Source organism: Cynocephalus volans, chromosome 3, assembly GCF_027409185.1.
Source record: "Cynocephalus volans isolate mCynVol1 chromosome 3, mCynVol1.pri, whole genome shotgun sequence".
NCBI lineage: Eukaryota > Metazoa > Chordata > Mammalia > Dermoptera > Cynocephalidae > Cynocephalus > Cynocephalus volans.
This window is the reverse complement of record NC_084462.1, coordinates 116,414,249-116,435,207: the sequence shown is the minus strand read 5'-3', so window position 1 is coordinate 116,435,207 and position 20,959 is coordinate 116,414,249.

The window sequence follows — 20,959 nt, the reverse complement described above, 5'->3', positions numbered from 1 at the left end:
AAAATCCAGAAGAACCTGGACAGGGGAAGGCTGGGAACTGATGTATTAGTAATTTTTGTTCAATTACCCCTTCCAAGTGCTTTATAAGTATGAAGAAGCATAGACCCTACCTTTAAAAGCATGTAATAGAATGGGGCATAGTCAACATTTGTTGGACACCTATGACAAGTCAAGCACTGTGCCAAGCACCACGGATATAAAGATTAATAAGTAAGCATCTCTGCCCCTGGGAAGTTGTCAGCCCAGTGTAAAGGTGTTGCACTCTCCTTGTCCTCACACAGATTTGCCACCCCTCTCCCCTGGGTGACAGAGATGCAAAGGATTAATCAAAGCCCATTTCCTCTGAGGAGTGAGACACCCCAAAGGGGTTAACTTCCCAGAACCCTCAAGAGAGAGTCATTCCTCCTCTGGGAAATTAACACTGAGCTGGGGTTCTGTCTCAGTATTTATTCTCCAGGACAGAAAGTTACAGAAAAGGAACAAAGGTGGAGTCACAGTTAAGTATAGTTTAACAATAGAAGCTGGTAACATCAGTGAAATAACAAAGTGGCATTCACAATGCAATTGGCAAAAGGTTAAGTCAATCCATCAACAAAAACTTGTTCTTAGCAAATACTGTGTTTTCCTGCAGCAGTTTCCTCAGTATTTTTACATAACAGTAAAGTAACTTTTTTAACATATCAATCAGTAGGTTAAGCCAGCAACTTTGCTGTGTTACAATTCTATATCCACAGCAGAGACTTTAGCCTGGGGTAAGTTTCCTGTCTTTTGCAAGGTTAACATTTCTGTATGTAATTTTAAAAGGTTAGGTCAAACCTGAAACTACAGGGCTTTGGAAACTAGGCCCTGTGAAATGCATTTGCTTTATAAATGTTAGTGTACTCCACATGAAGGGGACACAGAGATAACTATAATGCAATGTGATAAATCCTAAAATAAACTTTACTCAGAAAGTGCTACGGAAACTTGACAGACCCTCCTTAAAAATGACACGTGTACTAGTAGTCTTAGTTAATGATGTTGGCTTTTTCCTCATTACAGGAACTCCAATCTTGAATTGAAAACAATTCATTGTTTTGTCACTCTCCATACTGCTCTGCCTAACCAGCCCCCAGAATTTTGCAACTTCATTTCTATTTCTAATGATATCCTTTCAATATGTAGTAGGGTCAGCGGGGGATGGTGACAGAGAAGGGTAAAAACAAAACAAAAACAAACAAACAAAAAAACCTGGCCCTTATCTCCCAGAGGAAAGGAGATATGCAACTGTAAGAAACATGAAAGAGTTGTCAGAACTACTCGTATTCAGCCTTATGAACTATGAAATATATTGCCACTTTTTGTTGTGTTGCATAACAGTATGGTAATCACAAAAATTCCACAGACATTAAAAAACAAAAAATCCACCACTATGTCCAAGTAATCTGTGTCCTCCCTAATATTTTTACTCATATTCTTCCAATGCCCTAATCATCATACCTGACTCCTACAATTTCTTCCTAAGTGTGCTCTGCTCCAATTTCTCCCAATTCTAATCCATCTAATCCACTTTCAGATTCATTATCCAAAACAGTATTTTATCATGTCACTCTCTTTTTAAAAACTTCAATAACTCCCCAATGTCTATAGGATAAAGTTCAAAGTCTTCGGTTTCACAGAAAGATTTTTGAAAATTTGGCCCCAAACTATCATCTTTTTTACTTTATTTCTTTTTACCCCTATTTCAACCATATGCTCCAGTCAATTCAAATGCTCAGCTGCCCCAAGAAATACCTACTGATTTAACAGCCTAGCAACCCTTTTCCTGAGAACTGCTTCTCCTCCCCTCCAACAACATGATTTCAGTTTCTTTGCCCTTATAAGGCAGCCCTGATTGCCATTGATCATTGATCCAGGGGTGACACCTGACACAAACTGGTCCAATGAGTCTTTTCCCTGAGGAATTCAGAATGAAAACAGTCTGGCTATCATTTTCTGCCACATAGGGAAAAAAGAAGAAAAAGCTGATCTGCAGTGAGAAACAAAGTAAACACGTAAAGAGGAGCAAAAACAGGGTCGGCCCCGTGGCTCACTCGGGAGAGTCCAGCACTGGTAGCACTGAGGCTGCAGGTTCAGATCCTATATAGGGATGGCTGGTGTGCTCACTGGCTGAGCGTGGTGCAGACAACACCCTGCTGAGGGTTGCAATCCCCTTACCAGTTAAAAAAAAAAAGGAGCAAAAACAAGAAATAAAAATGACGACAGTTCTCAGTCCATTCTGTTCATCTGACCTAGATGCATCTTGCTCTTGGGGCCCAAGAGTCATTGCTGCAGTCATAATAATAAATTTCCCCCTTTTCTTAAGTTATTTTAAATGAGTGAGTTCTGTTGCTTGCATCCCAAAGGAGTTATACTTAATCTAATTGTATTTACATCTTAAAGAGCATACTCTGTCCACAAGAGAGAAACAGGATGGGCTAATAATGGAAGAGAACAGAGGCAATGAGACCAGTCAGGAGACCATAGAAATGGTCCAGGAGCAGAATTTAGTGATGATTGGATGTGGGAGGTGAGTACATGTGGCAGGAAGTGAAGATGGCCTGAAGGCTGGATGACTGAGTGGGGGAGTGGGAAAGAGAATACTAAAGAATTTGGGGGGTGATAGTGAGCTCAACTATGCACGAGAATATATGTGGAACCATCCAGCACAATTTCTAGGCCATAACAGGTGTTTTGTAGATGTCAGCATCCTAGGTCTTCCCCCACCCCATATGTTTTGCCTCTGCTGTTAGGCTGCAAGCTCCTACAGGGCAGGGATGACATCCTATACTCCTCCATTGCCCTCACAGTGAATGTTCAGGTCCTTATACACTGTAGACACTCAGTAAGTATTTGTTGATTTCCTTTGATTTTATGCGAGACAGTTTTGTTTTGATTGCTTATAATAATGTATCTTATAAAGTGAACAATCAGAATGGTATTGTATAGACTTGCTTTTTTAGACAAAGAATTGAAAGAATGCTTTGCTCAACACATAATCTTGTTTGATTTCAGAGTAGTCTTGAAAAACATCTGAATTCTAATAGAGGATCATTTTCTTTTTGATGGAAAAGAAATAAGTAAAATCTGGACACCAAAACAATAAATAAATAAGCTTTTCATTTATAAATATGCATAAATCTGAAAGTGCTGAATAAACATCAATGCACAATCCTCAAAAATAAATCTGAAAGCCGAATACAGATCCTGAATCCTAATATAAACACAAACTAATCAAAGCCAAGAATTTAGATTTTGAAACAGCTACTGCTGCTGAATGTCAATATGTACCTCAGATATAACTAAGCTTTTTAGGAATTAATTTCTTCTTAATTCTCTATACAAAAGATTATTTTCATTGTCCATATGTATTATCTCTCTATACATCATTTCCTCTCTATATATGTAATTATATACAATATGTAATTATTATATAATATATAATTATTATAATACATAATATATTATGTATTATATTAAAGAGACATTATAATACATAATATATTATGTATTATATTATGGATATATTAAAGAGGCAGAGAGGGTGCAAATGTGCCAAACATATTAAAATTAAATATTTAAAAATTCATTTTAACTAATTCCCCTACTATGGAGATATACAATCAATCCATGAAAATCATTGCTGGGCAGCTTTTACCGACCTAAATTGAAGAGGAAAGAAAATGAATGATGGTCCATGCATAGCGGCTGCATATGGCCAAAATACCTGTGCAGACTCTTGGGCATTGATGGGAGAGGACACAACCTGAGAAGAAACCCTCTAACATGGGAAACGTAGGCCACCTTATATAAAATGTGACCTGAGATGCAGTGAAGTGCTCACCAACTATGGTGCCCAAAATTCCACCATTGGGGGCTTCTTTTGAGTTGAGGAGAGATGTCTGTTAAAACGCAGTCATCCACTAAAAATGGTAAAGCACTGACCTGCCGATACCTATAAACACATTGCCATGATTCATTTGTTTTAGTAGCTCCCTATCACCTAACAGAGAACCACAATTCAGCCCTTTGGCCCCATCTACTCCTCTCAACCTCATTTCTTGCCATTCTCCTCTTCCTGGTAGATGGTCTCTGCCTCCATGGTTGGTGACTTCTCAATGTTCCAGGTTTCAAATTAAATGAACTCGCTCAGAAAAGCCTTTCCTCACCAAGAGCACCGACAGCAATCTATTATTCTTTTGTCTGTTTTCACTTATTTGTCTGTTGTCTGTCTCCCTCAGTAGAATGCAAGTCCCTTGAGGGCTAGAACCTTGAGTATCTTATTGTCCATTGAAATCCTAGCTCTTACACAGTGCCAAGCACATAGTAAAGCCTCAATAGATATTTGCTAAATGAGCAGATAAATGGTAAAGGGATATAACATTTCTGGAAGTTGGTTTGGCTAAACGTATCAAAAGACATTAAAATATTCACACAGAGTGATCAAATAATTCTAGACATTTATCTTAAGAAAATAATCAGACATGTACAAATTTAGGCACAAAATTTTCATCACAGACTCATTTATAAAAGGGAAAACCGGAAATGACCTGAATGTCCAGAAATAAGAGAAGTATTAAATAAATGATATTTTAAAAGAACACTTAATGTCATGATAAAATGTCCATGATATAATGTTAAATGGAAAAAGCAGGACAAAAAGAGTTTATACAGTATGATCCCAATTTTGCAAAAAGGAAGAGCATATAGGCACAGCAAAGATTTGTTATATGTATCAATGTACCAAAATATTGATGGTGCTTATCACTAGGTGGTGAATAAGTAGTTTTTCTTCTTTTATTATTTATTATATTTTATATTTTAAAATACTCTTTACCATGAATATGTATTGCTTTTATAAATGGATAAATTTTTTATAAATGTATACATTTTTCAATCTAAATAAAGCCTTAATGTATAAAAATAGTCTGCTAATTACTGAAAGATTCAACATTTTTGAATGGATGATCGACACTTTTTCCATTCTCTAGTGGTTTTTAACTTATGATATAAGTGAACTTATTTTCAGACTCAGACAAGAGCTGGTGAAAGGAGCCATCAGCAAACCGGAGGATGGAAGAAGGCATAAAAATGGCCAGATGGGGTGGGGGGTGGGGGGTACCACAAAGGAGAAAAAGAGAAGCAAGAATGGAGATGGGGAAACCCCAAAGATAAACTTCAACTGCTTCCTTCATTCAACAAATACTTACTGAGTACCCACTGGCCCTTGTCTTTTACTAGGCCACAGTGTTTTAAAGATGAATAGAACATAGTTGCACCTTGTCCTGAAATTACAGTGGGGCAGGCAGGTAGGAAAATCAATTATATTAGCACTCAATTATATGGTTAGACACAAGATGTTCTAGGACTATAGACAAAGAGCGCCTCAGTGATAACAAAATGAGAATGGTCAGAAAACACTTCCAAGACAACATAAATTTATGCTAAATCCCAAAGGACACAATACAGAATTCCAGGCAGGTGAGAAAAACATAAGTAAGTTATAGAATCATGAAATCACATTGAATGATTTCAAAAAGGGTGCTTTTAGCTGCCTGGACCCCTAACTAGGACCCTGCGTATTGCTGGAAGGTAAATGTCATTTCCTATGGGCTCCATATAAAATGCAGTTGCCTAAATGGCAAGTTTGCAAACTTCCCTGCACAACTTTCATTGTGTAAATCAAGATGTAATTAATATTTATCAACAGTCCAGTATGTCTCAGGCATTTTTACCTGTTATTTCATTTATACTCTACGAGATTTTAAAAATGTTCTTTCTCAGCATCTAGTAGCACATCAGGGTGCATGACTGCAGGTGGCAGCTGGTCTGGAGCAGCCAGACACAGCAGGATATCTGGAGGGCAGAGAAAAGATTTTCTTTCACTTCTATCATCAGCTGATGAGAATCAAGCTGATTTAATATATTGTGTACATGATATGATCAATGCATCACTTTTTTTTAGGTCTCAATCTTCTCCCTTTTGAAGGGCATTTAAATTCCATTTGGTGGGATGATGCAGGCAAAGCTGTGCACAGTGGTGACTTAGTTTCTCACCCCTTTGCCTCATGAAATGCCCTAGAGCTACCTTTACATGAAGCCTAGAAATAACGAACTAGAGAATCTGCAGCCACTGCCTCTGCTCTTCAAAATCATAAGATCCTGTGTGGACCATAACCCATATGAAATGATGGCCATAAACACCAACTGAATGAATACTTAGTAAACAAAAAGGTAAGAAAATATTTATATTGTTTTACCAAAAGATCCTCTAAGCTACTTAAAAACAAAACAAAACACTTTGCCTTCCTTTAAGCCTTAATCTAAAACTTCAGTTCTGAATGTGCTTTTAAATCTTATTTTGAATAATTTAAAATCTTTGGGAAGAACTCACAATGCCCACATGCCAATGAAATAGCTAATGAAACTTTTTCACAAAGAATATGTTAAAATCAATTCAGTTGGCTTCCAGAAGGGGAAGTTACTATATTTTACCCTCTCCAGACTAAGTATATTACATGATTCAAGTACATCTATTGATTAAATTTATGTCTAGCACCACTGTCACTGTTTTCACTATATTCAGGACCTTTAGAATATGTCTACATAGACATAATAAAGAGTATATATTCTCTCCCTGGTGGATCACATTTCCAGGTACAGAATGTTAGATTACAAGCACAAAATTGAGATCGTGCTCAAAACAGAGACTATTTAGCTACTCAATTTGTCAAGTATAAATATGTTCTGGTTGTTTGTCAATGTTAAAAGAAAGAGTTTTCAAAAAAAGAAAATAAAATTAATAAACAGGCAAAATCTTCAACTTCAAAGGAAGGTGAATTAGAATAACAGTAAGGAATATTTTATTAGTAAAAAATGGTTATTGATGGTGTCAACACCCCACTTTTTCTTTGAGGAATTGTCCCTGAGGAATTCCAGTGATCTTGGTGGGGCTGATAATCACAGTTGTCCTGTCCCCCCTCCCCATCGGATGAGCATATGACACAGTTCTGGTTAATCAGAGTCCTTCCCCAGGACTGAAATATGAACAAAAGTGGAAAGTTCTTTCTTTCTCTTGACACTGGACCAACATATTGGAGCTCCCTCTTGGTGGTCAACTTCTCCAGTTGCAAGGAAGAAGTCCATTTTAATTAGGAGAGAACAGGTCAACATGTAGAGGAAAGCAAAGAGGTATAGCGAAAGGGAGAGAGAGGAAAAGGAGAAGAGAGAAATAGATCTGACATAATAGTCTCATTGATGTTACTTAGTAAAGCCCAAATTCATCCTCTGTACTTTCCCAGTATATGAACTAGTACATTCCCTTTTTCATTTAAATTAGTTTAGGTTAGGTTTTTATTACTTGCAATCAAGAGTTCAGACATAGTCCACCACCATCACCAATTTTAGTGACAGTACTCGTTATCATGGAGAAGTAATTATGCACGTATATTACTGTTACATTTTCTTTTGGCTTCATGCAACAGAAATATGACCACAGTTGCTTGACAAAACATAGATTAACTTACTCATGTAACCAAAATTCCAGGAAGGTGTCCAGAGCTGGTGCAAATGTTCAAGAAAATCACAAGCTTCTTCTAGCTTCCTGTTCTACTATCTTAACTTGCAGCTTCCATCCTCAAAATTGCAAGAAGGCTGCTCTACCTGCAGTCATGAAGAAGAAAGGAGGGAAGAAAAGGAAAAGGTGTGTGCTAGCTGGGCATGTTCCTTTTAATTGGTCAAAAAAATGTGTTTCTGGAAGCTGAACCCAGCAACCATCGTAGACAAGAACTCAGTCATATGGACACAATTAGCTGCAAGGGAGTCTGAGGAAATGAGGTTTTGACAAATCACATTTGTACAAAAAAAGTCTTTTGTTAATGAAGGTAAGAATATATATTGGTTAGGAAAATGCAGAGTCTATCTCAGTGGCCTTATAAATTGGTACAATATTTGTGAAAAGCAATCTAGACTTACTATAAAAATGTTCATACTTGGTGATCTGATAATACTGCTTCTTGGAATTTATTTGGAAATAATTCAGAATATGAAAAAGCTATATTAAAAAATATATTTATATTGGTGATCTTAAATATAAAAAAATCTGTGTAACATCCTAAATAAATAAAAATAAGGAAATGATTATGAAAATTATGTTTGCAGAATATAAATTGTACAGGGATTAAAAATTATAGTTCTTAAGACTATAAAACAATATGGGGAAATATTTATGATATAATGTTAAGTAAAAAAAATAGACTACATGATTTATATACACAGAAACTTTACACTCATCAAATGTTGCAAAGGAAAAAATTAATTACAAGAAAATACACCAAAATGTTAAAGTGGTTGTATTAAGCTATTGGGGTTATAATTTATTTTTCTTCTTTCCTCCAAGTTATAATTTTAATTATGTTTCCTTTACTTTAATAAGTTAATAAAGTAAAACATTTATTTTAACTCAATTAGTTTTATCAGCATATATTCTTGTTTGAAGTAACTCTTAGATTTATCCAAATTGTCTATAAATTTATGCTATTCTAGCATCTCTCCCATTGTTCTACATAGCACTGGGATCAAAATAGTACCTAATAAATATTTGTTTGTATATTATTAGATGCTAATTTTAAACAGCATTGGGCTGAGCCCGTGGCGCACTCGGTAGCGTGCTGCGCTAGCAGCGCGGCGACGCTCCCGCCGCGGGTTCGGATCCTATATAAGAATGACGGGTGCACTCCCTGGCTGAGCGCCGGTCACGAAAAAAAAAAAAAACAGCATTAACAGTGCATTGGTCAGAGTTCTCCCAAGAAACAAAACCAGTAGGATGGATGGATAGATAGAAAAATAGATAGATAGACAGACTGATTGATTTATTATAAGAAATTGGCTTACATGATTATGGAGACTTTCCAAAATCTGCAGAAGTGATGTCCCATTTCAAGTCCAAAGGTCAGCAGGCTTCTGTAGAACCAGAAAGAGTTGATGTCCCAATTTGAAGGCTATCAGGCAGGAGAATTCTCTCTTACTTGGGGGAAGGTAGGCCTTTTGTTCTATTCAGGCCTTCAGTTGATTGGATTAGGCCCACCCACATTATGGAGGGCAATCTGCTTCACTCAGTCTATGAATTTAAATGTTAATTTCATCCAAAAACTTCCTTACAGAAATACCCAGAAAAACGTTTGACCAAATATCTGTGCACACAAGAATATTCATTGTGAAAAGGACTATTTCTTCAATAAATGGTGCTGGAAAAGCTGAATATCCATATGCAGAAGAATGAAACCAGACCCCTGTCTCTCATTACATACAAAAATCAATTCAAAATGGACTAAAAACTTAAATATGAGACCCAAAACTATAAAACTAGTAGAAGAAAACATAGGGGAAACATTTCAGGACGTTGGTCTGGTTGAAGACTTTATGAAGACCTCAGAAGCGCAGGCAACAGAAGGAAAAATAGACAAATGGGATTATCTCAAACTAAAAAGCTTCTGCACAGTAAGGGAATCAATTAACAGAGTGAAGAGACAACCTGCAGGATAGGAGAAAATATCTGCAAACTATGCATTCAACAAGGGATTAATATCCAGAATATGCAAGGAACTCAAACAACTCAAGAGCCAAAATATCAAATAACCCAATCAAAAAAATGGGCAAATGAGATGAATAGATATTTCTTAAAGAAAACATACAATGGCTAACAGGTATATGAAAAAACGCTCAGTGTCTCTACTCATCAGGGAAACCCAAATCAAAACCACAATGAGATATCACCTCACTCCAGTTAGAATGGCTATTATCAAAAAGATAAAAAATAACAAATGCTGGCGAAGATGTGACAAAGGGGAACTTTTATACACTGTTGGGAATGTAAATTAGCACAACTATTATGGAAAACAGTATGGAGGTTCCTCAAAAAACTAAAAATAGAACTACCCTATGACCCACTACTGGGTATATACCCAAAGGAAGGGAAATCAGTATATCAAAGAGATATTTGCACTCCCATGTTTACTGCAGAACAATTCACAATAGCCAAGATACACAATCAACCTAAGTGTCCATCAACAGATGAATGGATAAAGAAAATGTGGTATGTATGCACAATGGAATACTCTTCAGGGACAAATAAGAATGAAATCCTGTCATTTGCAGCAGCATAGATGAGTTTGGAGAACATTCTGTTAAGTTAAATAAGCTAGGAACAGAAAGACAAATTCTGCATGTTCTCACTCATATGTAAAGCTAAGAAAGTTATTCATATAGATGTAGAGAGTAGAATGGTGGTTACCAGAGACTGGGAAGGGTAGTGGATTGGAGAATAGTGAGAGATTGTTTAACAGATACAAAATTTCCGCTAGGTAGAAGGAATAAGATCTAGTGTTCTATAGCACTGGAGGGTGACTATAATTAATAACAATTTATTGTGTACTTTCAATTAGCTAGAAGAGAGAATTTTGAATGTTCCCAACACAAAGAAATGATAAACATTTGTGGTAATAGAAAATAAATAATTTTTTTAAAAGATCAGTGGTTGCCAGGGTTTCAGGGGAGGAGGGAAGGAGAGAGGGAGGGATGAACAGGTGGAGCACAGAGGATTTTTAGGGCAGTGAAACTATTCTGTATGATACTGTCATGGTGAATACATGACATCATGCATTTGGCAAAATCCATAGAACTGTACACCACAGAGAAGGAATCTTAATGTAAACCTTACTTAATAATGATGTATTGATATTGATCCCTAATTGTAACAAATGTATCACACCAAAGTAAGATGTTAATAACAGAAGAAATGTGTACGGGAGTGGGGAATGTGAACTGTTTGTATTTCTGCCCCATTTTCCTGTAAACCTAAAACTGCTGTAGTCTATTCCTTAATTTTTAAAAATCTCGGCACCCTATGGCCCAGTCAAGTTGATGCATAAAATTAACTGTCACAAACAGTTACAGGTTAAACTGAATTTATGTCACATGTTCAACTAGACTTACGTATTTTTAGATCACCTATTGTTTCCTCTGTTTAACGTATGTATGGAGTTTATACATTTTGCATTTGCCCAGCAGGACTTGACCTCCATGACTTTGCTCATTCTGCTCCCTGCACTTGGAATGCTTTTTCGTAATTACCCTGTTTCTAAATCCTAAGTATCTTTAGGTCCTGCTCAATTGCTGTATCCTTCATGAAGCCTTCTATGATTCCTATTGTCTTTACGCCCCCTACACCTGACCACCCCACACAGACACATCAAACTAGAAGTAATTTTTCCTTCTCAACACATACAGTGCTGTGACTCTGCTTCTGTAATGGCATGTCCCACATCTAGCTTGTCTTATAGATTTTTATGAATAGGTTATTTGGTCTATAAATTTCTTGAGGGAAAGATTCATGTACAATTCAGTTTCAAGTCTCCTGAGTACCTTGCATTGAGTAGATTTTCAACATTTGTTTGTTGAATTAATATATTTTATATTTTTCCCCTAAAACGAAAGGAGTCAATGGTTTCTTGGATTAAAAATAGTTAAAAGACATTTTTAAACTAAGCAATAGAGGTCAAAAAATTGTCTCGATAAATTCATGCATTCAGTAGTTAAAGATAAACACACCTTTAGCTGGTTAGAATTTTTGGTCACTTTTTAACAAACAGGCTGTATCTAATTAACTATAATTTTAAGTATTAATTGTCAAATGCACTTAATGCAAAGTATCGGGAAATTGTTTTGATTATTTTAGTATTTTTCTTTACTGACACTTTTCCCACCTTTACAGTCTGAATTTAATTCTTTCATCATGCACCCTCATTAGGTAGTTTTATTTTTTACACTTATTCTTTGCGTAAAGGCACAAGTTGAATAATAAAACTATAATTTAACTGGCCAACCATAGAATATGTTGTTCCTCACCCTTTAGAGAAATCATGCCATCTTTCTATTACATTATTTCTGCATAGAATCAACAGACTCCAACAACCAACAGTATGTGCTAGTGCCTTCCTTCAATTTAAATTTCACTACAATTAGTACCACTTACTGTTGACATTCAGCTAATCTCTCAGATTTATCAAAATTTTCAAAGCTTTTCTTGTTTCTCCCTCTAGTGGTCCATAGCACTCATTAAAATGGAAAGCCATGTAAGGATGTTCTTAAATGTGGGTGAAAGGTAGGCATGGACATTCATTCAATTTTATTGTAAATAAATGTGGAATGTATTCAAATCTATGTGTCAAACTCCGAGAAATGATTTTTTTGGAATACAATTTCTGTAGATACCACACATAAATACTCTCTACATTTATTCTCCGAATAATAGATACTTAGAATTTACATTAATAATTGCTTAGACGTGCTGTATAATTAATGTTCTGTGCATTAAAATGTGGTTTTAATACCAAATTACCCGCTATCTTTGCATAATAAAGTGCATCACGAAATAAATTTAATTTTTTAGTGTTTCTTTCATTGGATAATCTTTCTTCCTCCACTCTCTACTTAATTCGCATTGGATCTTTGCTCTTATGTAATGTTCCCCTTTCAACTTCTAATTTCTTGCTTATGAAATGTTATGAAAAATTTGTTTAATTGGAAATAAATTTTAAAATTGCACGATACTTTTGTAAAATCATGAGATGGTCAAACATGAGTGAGATACAGAGGGAATATATGTGTGTATAAGAAACTCTGATTTCAGAGTGGAACTATTGTCAAGTATTTTTGAATAGAAAAACTTTTTAATTTTTTTTATTTTTAAAGTCTACAGCACCTGGTATTCCCAAATGGTCTCCCATCCAAGGACTTACCAGGCCCAACCCTGGTTAGCTTCCAACATTTTTTATTTGTTAAAAGTGGTAAACAGTGAGTCATCTTAAAAAGGAACACTGTCAAACACTTTAAAATAAAGATTGGCTAAATGGTGCCTCCACAAAATTCATGTGTCAAAGTTCTAACCCCCAGACATTCAAACATTCAAGCCATAGCACAAACATTCAAACCGTAGCACCCACATTCAAACCATAGCACCCCAGAGCCTCAGAATGTGCTGTGTTTGGAGATAAGACCTTTAAAGAGGTTACTAAGTTAAAATGAGGCCATTAGGGTGGGCTTTAATCCAATCTGTCTGGTGTCCTTATAAGAAGAGGAAATTCGGACACACAAAGAGACACCAGAGGTTCATACGCATACTTGTGTGTTGTCTTCCCCCTTCCCATCACCCTTAAAATAAAATGCAATGGAATTAACATGGTCATAAAGCTGTAGATGGTTTGGTCCTATGAATATTCCTATCTCATCCCTCTCCCTAGCTCTCTGCCCTCGAGTTGTGCTGTACTTCTCTCAGTTCTGAAACACAACTGGGGCCTTCTCACAAAGTGTTTCCTTTGCTGGAAGCACCAGTCCCTCCACCCTCATTATTCATGATGTTAGTCTGTTTTCTGTTGCTTATAAAAGGATACCTGAAGCTGAGTAATATATAAAGAAAAGATGTTTATTTCTTATAGTTTTGGAGGCTGGGAAGCCCAAGATCAAGGGTGTGCAACTGGTGAGAACTGTCTTCTTGGTAAGAACTCTCTACACAGTCCTGTGGTGACCCAGAGTATCACACAGGGACAAGCAAGAGCACACGTTAATTTGCTCACTTGCTCTCCTTATAAAGCTGCTAGTGCCACTCCCATGATAACCCATTTATTAACACATTAATTCATGAATGGATTAATCTATTCATGAGGGCATAGCCCTAATGATCCAATCACCTCTTAAAGGTCCCACCTTTCAAATACCACACTGGGGATTAGGTTTCAACACGAGCTTTGGAAGGGACAAACATTCAAACCAGAGAACCCTCTTAACTTCTAGTCTCAGCTCAAATGTCACTTCACCTGGGAAATCTTCCTGATTTCTTGGTCTAGGTCAATTTCCCCTTCTATCACTAAACACAGTTGTCACTATCAGCCTCATAACTACCATTTTCTCCACTAACTCAGAAGCCTCACAATAGCTGAACCACTCCTGTGTGGTTTACTTCTCTCTCTCCAGAGCCAGCACAGTATTTGGCACATAGCAGGCACTCAATAAATATTAGTTGGCCATAAAGTGATGCTCTATTTCAATATCTATACCTCTGTTGAGGAATTGAGACATCAATTGGCTTATTTGGAGAAGCCACACGTGTCAAATGTGCAGCTGTCTTTCCCGGCAGGGTCTATTTTCACTGGCACCTATAGCTTCCCAGGATATGTAATATAAAGGAAGGATGGCTAACAATAGATCTCTAAGTTCCTCTTCTAGACCCTGCCCCATGTGACCTGGGGGATGTCACACAAGCTGAACCCCCAGGATATGTCTGTATCCCAGACCAACTGAAAGCACTTCTGTAAAATGGTGTTCAGAGGGGAACTGTGAAGTGGCCTAGCAAACTCTTCAGTGTTCTGAATTGCAGCCAAGATCATTTACAAAAATAACTTCTGGAACGTTAAGGGGGGTATTTTAAAACTAGAAATGTAGTAGGAGGAACATGTATTTTCAAGTAGGAATCTGAAATGTTCCTCATGTTCTGATAATCTTGCTGAAGCAGGACGTCATTAGCTAAGGTTATAAAGGAAACAAAAACCTCAGGGTGCTAAAATGAAGGACTTCACAGAGATGAAAATTAACGTTTTGCTCTGAGTAGCCATCTCTTAAAAGTTTTTCTTTCCTCTGGGGCCTCCTGGACTTCCAGTTCATGAATCAGAATAGTATACATTTTCTTTTCCTTTCTTTTTTTTTTTCTTAAAGATGACCGGTAAGGGGATCTTAACCCTTGACTTGGTGTTGTCAGCACCACGCTCAGCCAGTGAGCAAACCGGCCATCCCTATATGGGATCCGAACCTGGGGCCTTGGTGTTATCAGCACCGCACTCTCCCGAGTGAGCCACGGGCCGGCCCTACATTTTCTTTTTCTAAGAGCCTCAGTATTCTATTATCTTCCATAAGAGAAAGTATTTTTCACCTACATCATCTATGCAGGTCCCTGAACCACTTGGTAACTCCAGAGATGTCTGAGACACAGTATTCCTGATCCTGATGTATAAAACAATTCTGTGTGGAGGTCTTGCTTCAAGGCAGCAGACCTCTTCATGATGGTTGCTGATTAGCAAAGACAGGTGTGAAAAAGTCAACCAGCAGGGTGATCTGATATCATCATTTTTGAATTTTAGTACTGTTTATATTCCAAAGTTTTTAAAAAATTATTATATGCCAGTTATGTTCATATATTTTATCTCATTTAATCCTCAAAATATCCTGCAATGGAATATTAGACAACTATTGAAATGATGATACAATGTACATATATTTATTAACATATTGATTTATCAATATGGAAAACATTTATAGTATATTATTAAATGGAAAGGGTTACCAAACAGAATGCATAGTGTGGTCCCATTTTTATATAATTATACATAAATATTTAGATGCATATACCACAGCAAAAAGTCTATTGAGTCAAGCACTTTTTTAAGAGCTTTTTAAGATAGATAAGTGACATCTAAAACTTAAGGACTATAAGCAATAGGACTGAGGCCATATCTTATACAAAGAGTAAAACCGAGATTTAAATACAGGTATATATGAAGGCAAAACTCCAAGACTGTTTTGCCCTTTACTAAGTTACTTTTTTGGTCACTCTTGAACCAGTGACTCAGGCTTCCTCAGGGGAATGCTTTATTTATGAAATAAAAATACCTATCCAACATTCCCTAAAGGCCTCATAAAAATGAGATTCTGGTAGCCAGTAGCGAACTCTTTGTGTCCAAATTGGGTATGGCCATAATGCCTCCTTACTCATATTAATTAAGCCACAGTAGGCCTGAGTGGCCTTAGTTTTTATATGGTTCCTATACACAAATTGGGAGAAAAACATAAATGAGCCACATTTGACCATGGCTGTCATAAGGATATCACAGAGGATGAAATTTTCAAGTAGAAGAGTGTATTAAACTATTTAATTTCATTCATCTGAATATCTCTGTACCTTTGATAATTAGATCCTAATCTCAGTCAAGGACCATTTTACATTTTACACTGTATTTCACTTATCTGGCAATAGAAATTTCTCATTTTCATCACAAGGATGGAGAATGAAAAGGAATATATGATTCATAAGACAAGGAGCTCTGAATTCTGGTTTTAATCACCTTCTGATAATTGTGCTTTGAAATAAGGAAAGAAAGAGAGGACACTGGGATGATGGGAGAGGACACCGAAAGATGAAAATAAAATGAGCCATGAAAAAGGCTGATTCTGATGTCAAAAACTTAAAGAGGACTTCCTGTCCAACTGGCAAACAATAATAAATATTTATGTTCAGGAATCCATCCTTACTAGTTATTTTAAAGTCAAAAAAGTTTGTTAAGGAATTGTCATTCTAAGAGTTGGGATCCCCATACTGGCCAGTCACAAAAAAAAAAAAAAAAATGTTGTATTCTAGATTCTAGTTGTCTAGTTGTCATCAGTAGAAAATAGGTTTGGAAATTATATCCTACTCGATTTGGCAATATTAAAGTAAATACATGTGTAGGAAACTCCTCTTTAGGAAGTCAGAAACCATATTAATATTGCTTTTTCCATTTTAGTTTTAACATACAATACTTAAATGTCAAATGTTTTCCTTCTACTGGGTAGTGGATATTTATAACACACTATAAAATAAGAATACATTTCTTAAAAAAACCATCCCTTAGACCTGCACTGTCCAATATGGCAGCTATTGAACACTCGAAGTGTGGCAAGTTCAAACTGAGATGTGCTTTAAGTTTAAAATACACATTAGATTTTAAAGACTTAGAACCAAAAAGAGGATGTAAAATACCTTATCGATAATTTTTGTATTGATTACATGTTGAAATGATCATATTCGGATATACTGGGTTATAATAGCATAAATGAAATATACTATTAAAATTAATTCTACCTATTTTTACTTTTTTAACATAGCTTCCAAAATTTTTTTTAATGTGGCTCATGTAATATTCTATTGGACATCTCTGCCTTAGTTTTTCACCTTTAAATAGTTCCTTGCATCAGGAATACAGGTATCAGATTTTACTCCTATCTTCTTGCAATATCTTGGGCTTATAATTTACTTTAAAAGACGATCCAAAATGTAGAACTTTTGAAAGTATGGCTTTGAAAAATGGAGAGTTTGAAATGAATGTGCACAGAAGTAGCATATATGCAAACCCTTTCACTTCTTTCCATCTTCATCATCTCTCTCTATAGCCTGGACTAATATGATAGCCTTTTAACAGAGTAGCAGATCCTCTTTGATACCCACCCAGGACTCTTTGTCTTTACCATTTCCGTTTTTCTTGGCCAGACTTCCTTCTGCTGGAACCTACTTTTTTTTTTTCTTTTTTTCCCCCCAAAAAACCTTCTCTGGCCACAGAATCCTATTCTGCTCACGTGTGTGGCAGAGGAAATACCAAGAAATTAACAGCCCCTTGGAACATCCCTCAACCAGTGACTGCCAGGAGTTAGTGTGTAAACACCATAACTCTTCAGCCCTCAGGTTGGTAACCCAGAGTATGTGTTCTACACCATTTCCCAGAGTTCCTCGGTGGGATTAAGCTTTGGTTACCCATAGCTATAACTAGTTCAATAATTCACCCTTTGTTGCTGCTGCCCTTCTCTCTCTCTTCCCCACCCCTTACCAGGTTTCCTGGGATCACTTAGCAAATAAGCTACTTGCCTTAGGATCATTGTCTCAGGGTCTACTTCTGGGGGAACCCAAACTAAGATCTTTGGTCTTCCCACTTCCACTCTCACCCCTCACCAACTCATTCTCCACCTCAAAAGCTGGGCTATCTTTTTAAACTATTGCTGTGACTTTATCACTTCTTAACTAAAACCTTTCAGTGATATCCCACTACTCTTAGAATAAAGACCATCCTTGGGCTGGCCAGTTAGCTCAGCTAGTTAGAGCATAGTCTTATAATGCCAAGGTCACAGCTTTGGTTCCCTATACTGACCAGCCACCAAAAAAAAGAGACTGTCCAATACTTTAGTTTTGAGGTTTTCTGATGTTAGTTCCAAAGAATGTTTTACTACCTGAGTTCCTTTGAGACATTCTAGAGACCGTGCCATCACTAAGAAGTACTACACCTCAAAAATCTTAAATTCCAATATCCCACACCTGACCACAGTCTTCAATGTTTATACAAACCCTAGTACTCTGCCAGTGCTAATAACTCCAGTCCCTCTGGCATTTTTCTCCCCACGTGGCAAACTCATGGCTTTGCAGGCTCTCTATTCCACCTAAACCTACAGCAATGTCATTTCTACTGATCTCTTATTGGCCCTCAACTTGGCTGGCCTTCTTTCCTGGTAGTATTAGCTTGGGAACTGTCAGCCCTGATATTTTGATAATCTGCTTCTGCTCCTACACCCAGCCTGGAAGCAAATGTAACAGGTGAGCTGCTCAGAGTTTAAAATTTGCGTGGTGAGGTCTTTCCCTCCTTGCCAGGAGGATAGACCCACAAATAAGTGGTCCCTAATCTCAAACAGATTCTTAATAGCACTCAATAATTTTTTTTTATATGGCTATTACTTTCATCGGAAATTCTAAACCTTCATCGCTCTCCAGCTTCCTGCATTTGTTTACTCTCAGCAGATTACCTTGGGTCTGAATTTGCAGAGAAACAAATCTATCCAAAGCCTTAACTCTTTCACTCCTGTAGAGAGTCTGTCCTCCACCTATGCTCCAAAGCCTAAACCTGCCTCCCCTGAGACTGAACCTGAATCCAAGTCCTGACATAATCAATACCTAGGCCAATTTCCCAGCCTCACCTCCTGCCTCTCCTCCAGCTACATCCTGCCTGCAGTTCTGGGAACTCTGTCTGGAGAGGATCTGGAGCCCAATGTGGTAGATCAGATCCAATAAGGTCACCTACTCCCAGGAAAGAGTCTCTTGAACAAGGCTGAATTCCTGTTTCCAGAAATGCTATCATAACAAGGACCCTGCCAAGGAGGAGAACCCAAGCCATAAAGCATGAAATGAAGTTGAAAAGTCATGAGCTAAAGATTCCAATAAATTTATTTCCCAATAAATGAGTAGGCCCAATTAGGAGAGCAAGAGCAGATAGAAGGTAGAAAGGGGCCAACATGCAGGAAACAGACATGGAGCAAGATGTGAGTTAGGTCCAGGGTAATGCTCCTACTCTTGATCAGCTGACTTCTTCATGTCATTCCAGTCTCATTAAATGTCACCTACAGAGAGACCTTTCTGGACTGCCCCATCTAAAGTAGCCACTTAGTCACTCATATTTCCATGTTTTAATGCTCTGCATAGTACTATAGTGCTAACTGATGTTTCTCTTCTTTATGTGTTTATTTTTGGGGTTACTGTCCATCTCTCCCTACGAGAATGTCAGCTCTATGAGAACACAGTTCTTACTCTGTATCCTCAGTGGAAAGAATAGTGCTTCAAATACGGTAAATATTGGATGAATAAATTAAATCTCAAAACAGCACTGTTTTTAAAGATCTCCAGGTGATTCTGACTTCAGCCAGGCTGGTAACCACTGGGCTAATAACTGCATTGTTCCCACTATGCTGGCATCTGGAGGATGTTGAGAAGTGACTTTGAAAAACACAGAAACAGCCAGACAAATGAAGCACTGCCTCTTTGGCTATGCCTTTAGCCATGCTGTTTCCAAGGCCTAGAATATGCTCTTCCCAACATTCCTAAGCTATTCTGTTCAGGTATCATCTTTTAAAATAACTACAAGCATTAAGGGCAATTTTTTTTTAATTATTTGTTTTCTCCAGTCTCAAACACTGTTTGGCATACAAAGATACTCAATAAATTTCTTGAATTGCACTGCACAGAGATTTGCTCCAGCACGCTGGGCTTTCTGGTGTTCTCTGCTACAACTTACATCTGAGGGTACTTTAAAAAGTCTGTGGAAAAATAGAATTAAAAAAAGAATTAAAATTAAAAATAGAATTAATATGGGGCTGGCCAGTTAGTTCTGTTGGTTAGAGCATGATGTTGATAACGCCAAGGTCCAGGATTCAGTCCCTATACCAGCCAGCTGCCAAAAAAAAAAAAAAAAGGAAAGATAATACAAATCTTCCATGAACTTTTTGAAGTACCCTTGAAATATTAATATTAGCTATCATTTATTTAATACTTACCATGTGCCTGGTAGTATGTTAAGTCTATAGAATCTCATTTAATCCCCGCAAGGATACTTCGAGACTTGTGTTATTTTTAAACTGAAAAGGAGGAAACTGAGACTCCAAGGGGTTATATATATGATAAGTAGCATAGTATGGATTTATATCTAGGGTTTTGTTTTCTATCCTAAACCACCTTGTGCAATCAATATAGTGCCCACAAGCAGTGCATCAGTATTTTTAGTGTACATTATGTCTGCCTCAACTCCTTTATGAACTAATAATGGGATATGGGACAAATTTTTAAATATCTCTAAGGGTCTTCTTAGTCTCTTCACCCGTAGAATGGGAGTTAGATGAAATTAACTCCTTGGTCCCTTCCAGCTCTAAAAATTATGTGCATCTATAAGTTCCTAGCCTTTCAAGCATTTGATTCAGAACACCATCTGCTTCTGCATTTCTGTGTACTCTGTTTCATACTGTGGTTACATCAAAACAACATAAAATAGTTTCAATTTCCATGAGTCCTTTTCTTGAAACCACCTGACAATTTGAAATATGAAAAGCAAACTGAATGGAGCCACATCACCAAAGCCACAGAAAAGAAGTTACTTTCTCAAACAGTCTGTATATTTCCTAACAGTTAATATCATTGGTTTAATTCCCTACGGGCAGAAAATACTAATGAGAGTATTTCTGAGAAGTGTTATGGAAGAATTAAATTTTAGGCTGTCTAATGGTGGTACCAGCCGTAGTGCATGTTTTGGGGGGGAAATTAAATAAAAGTTCC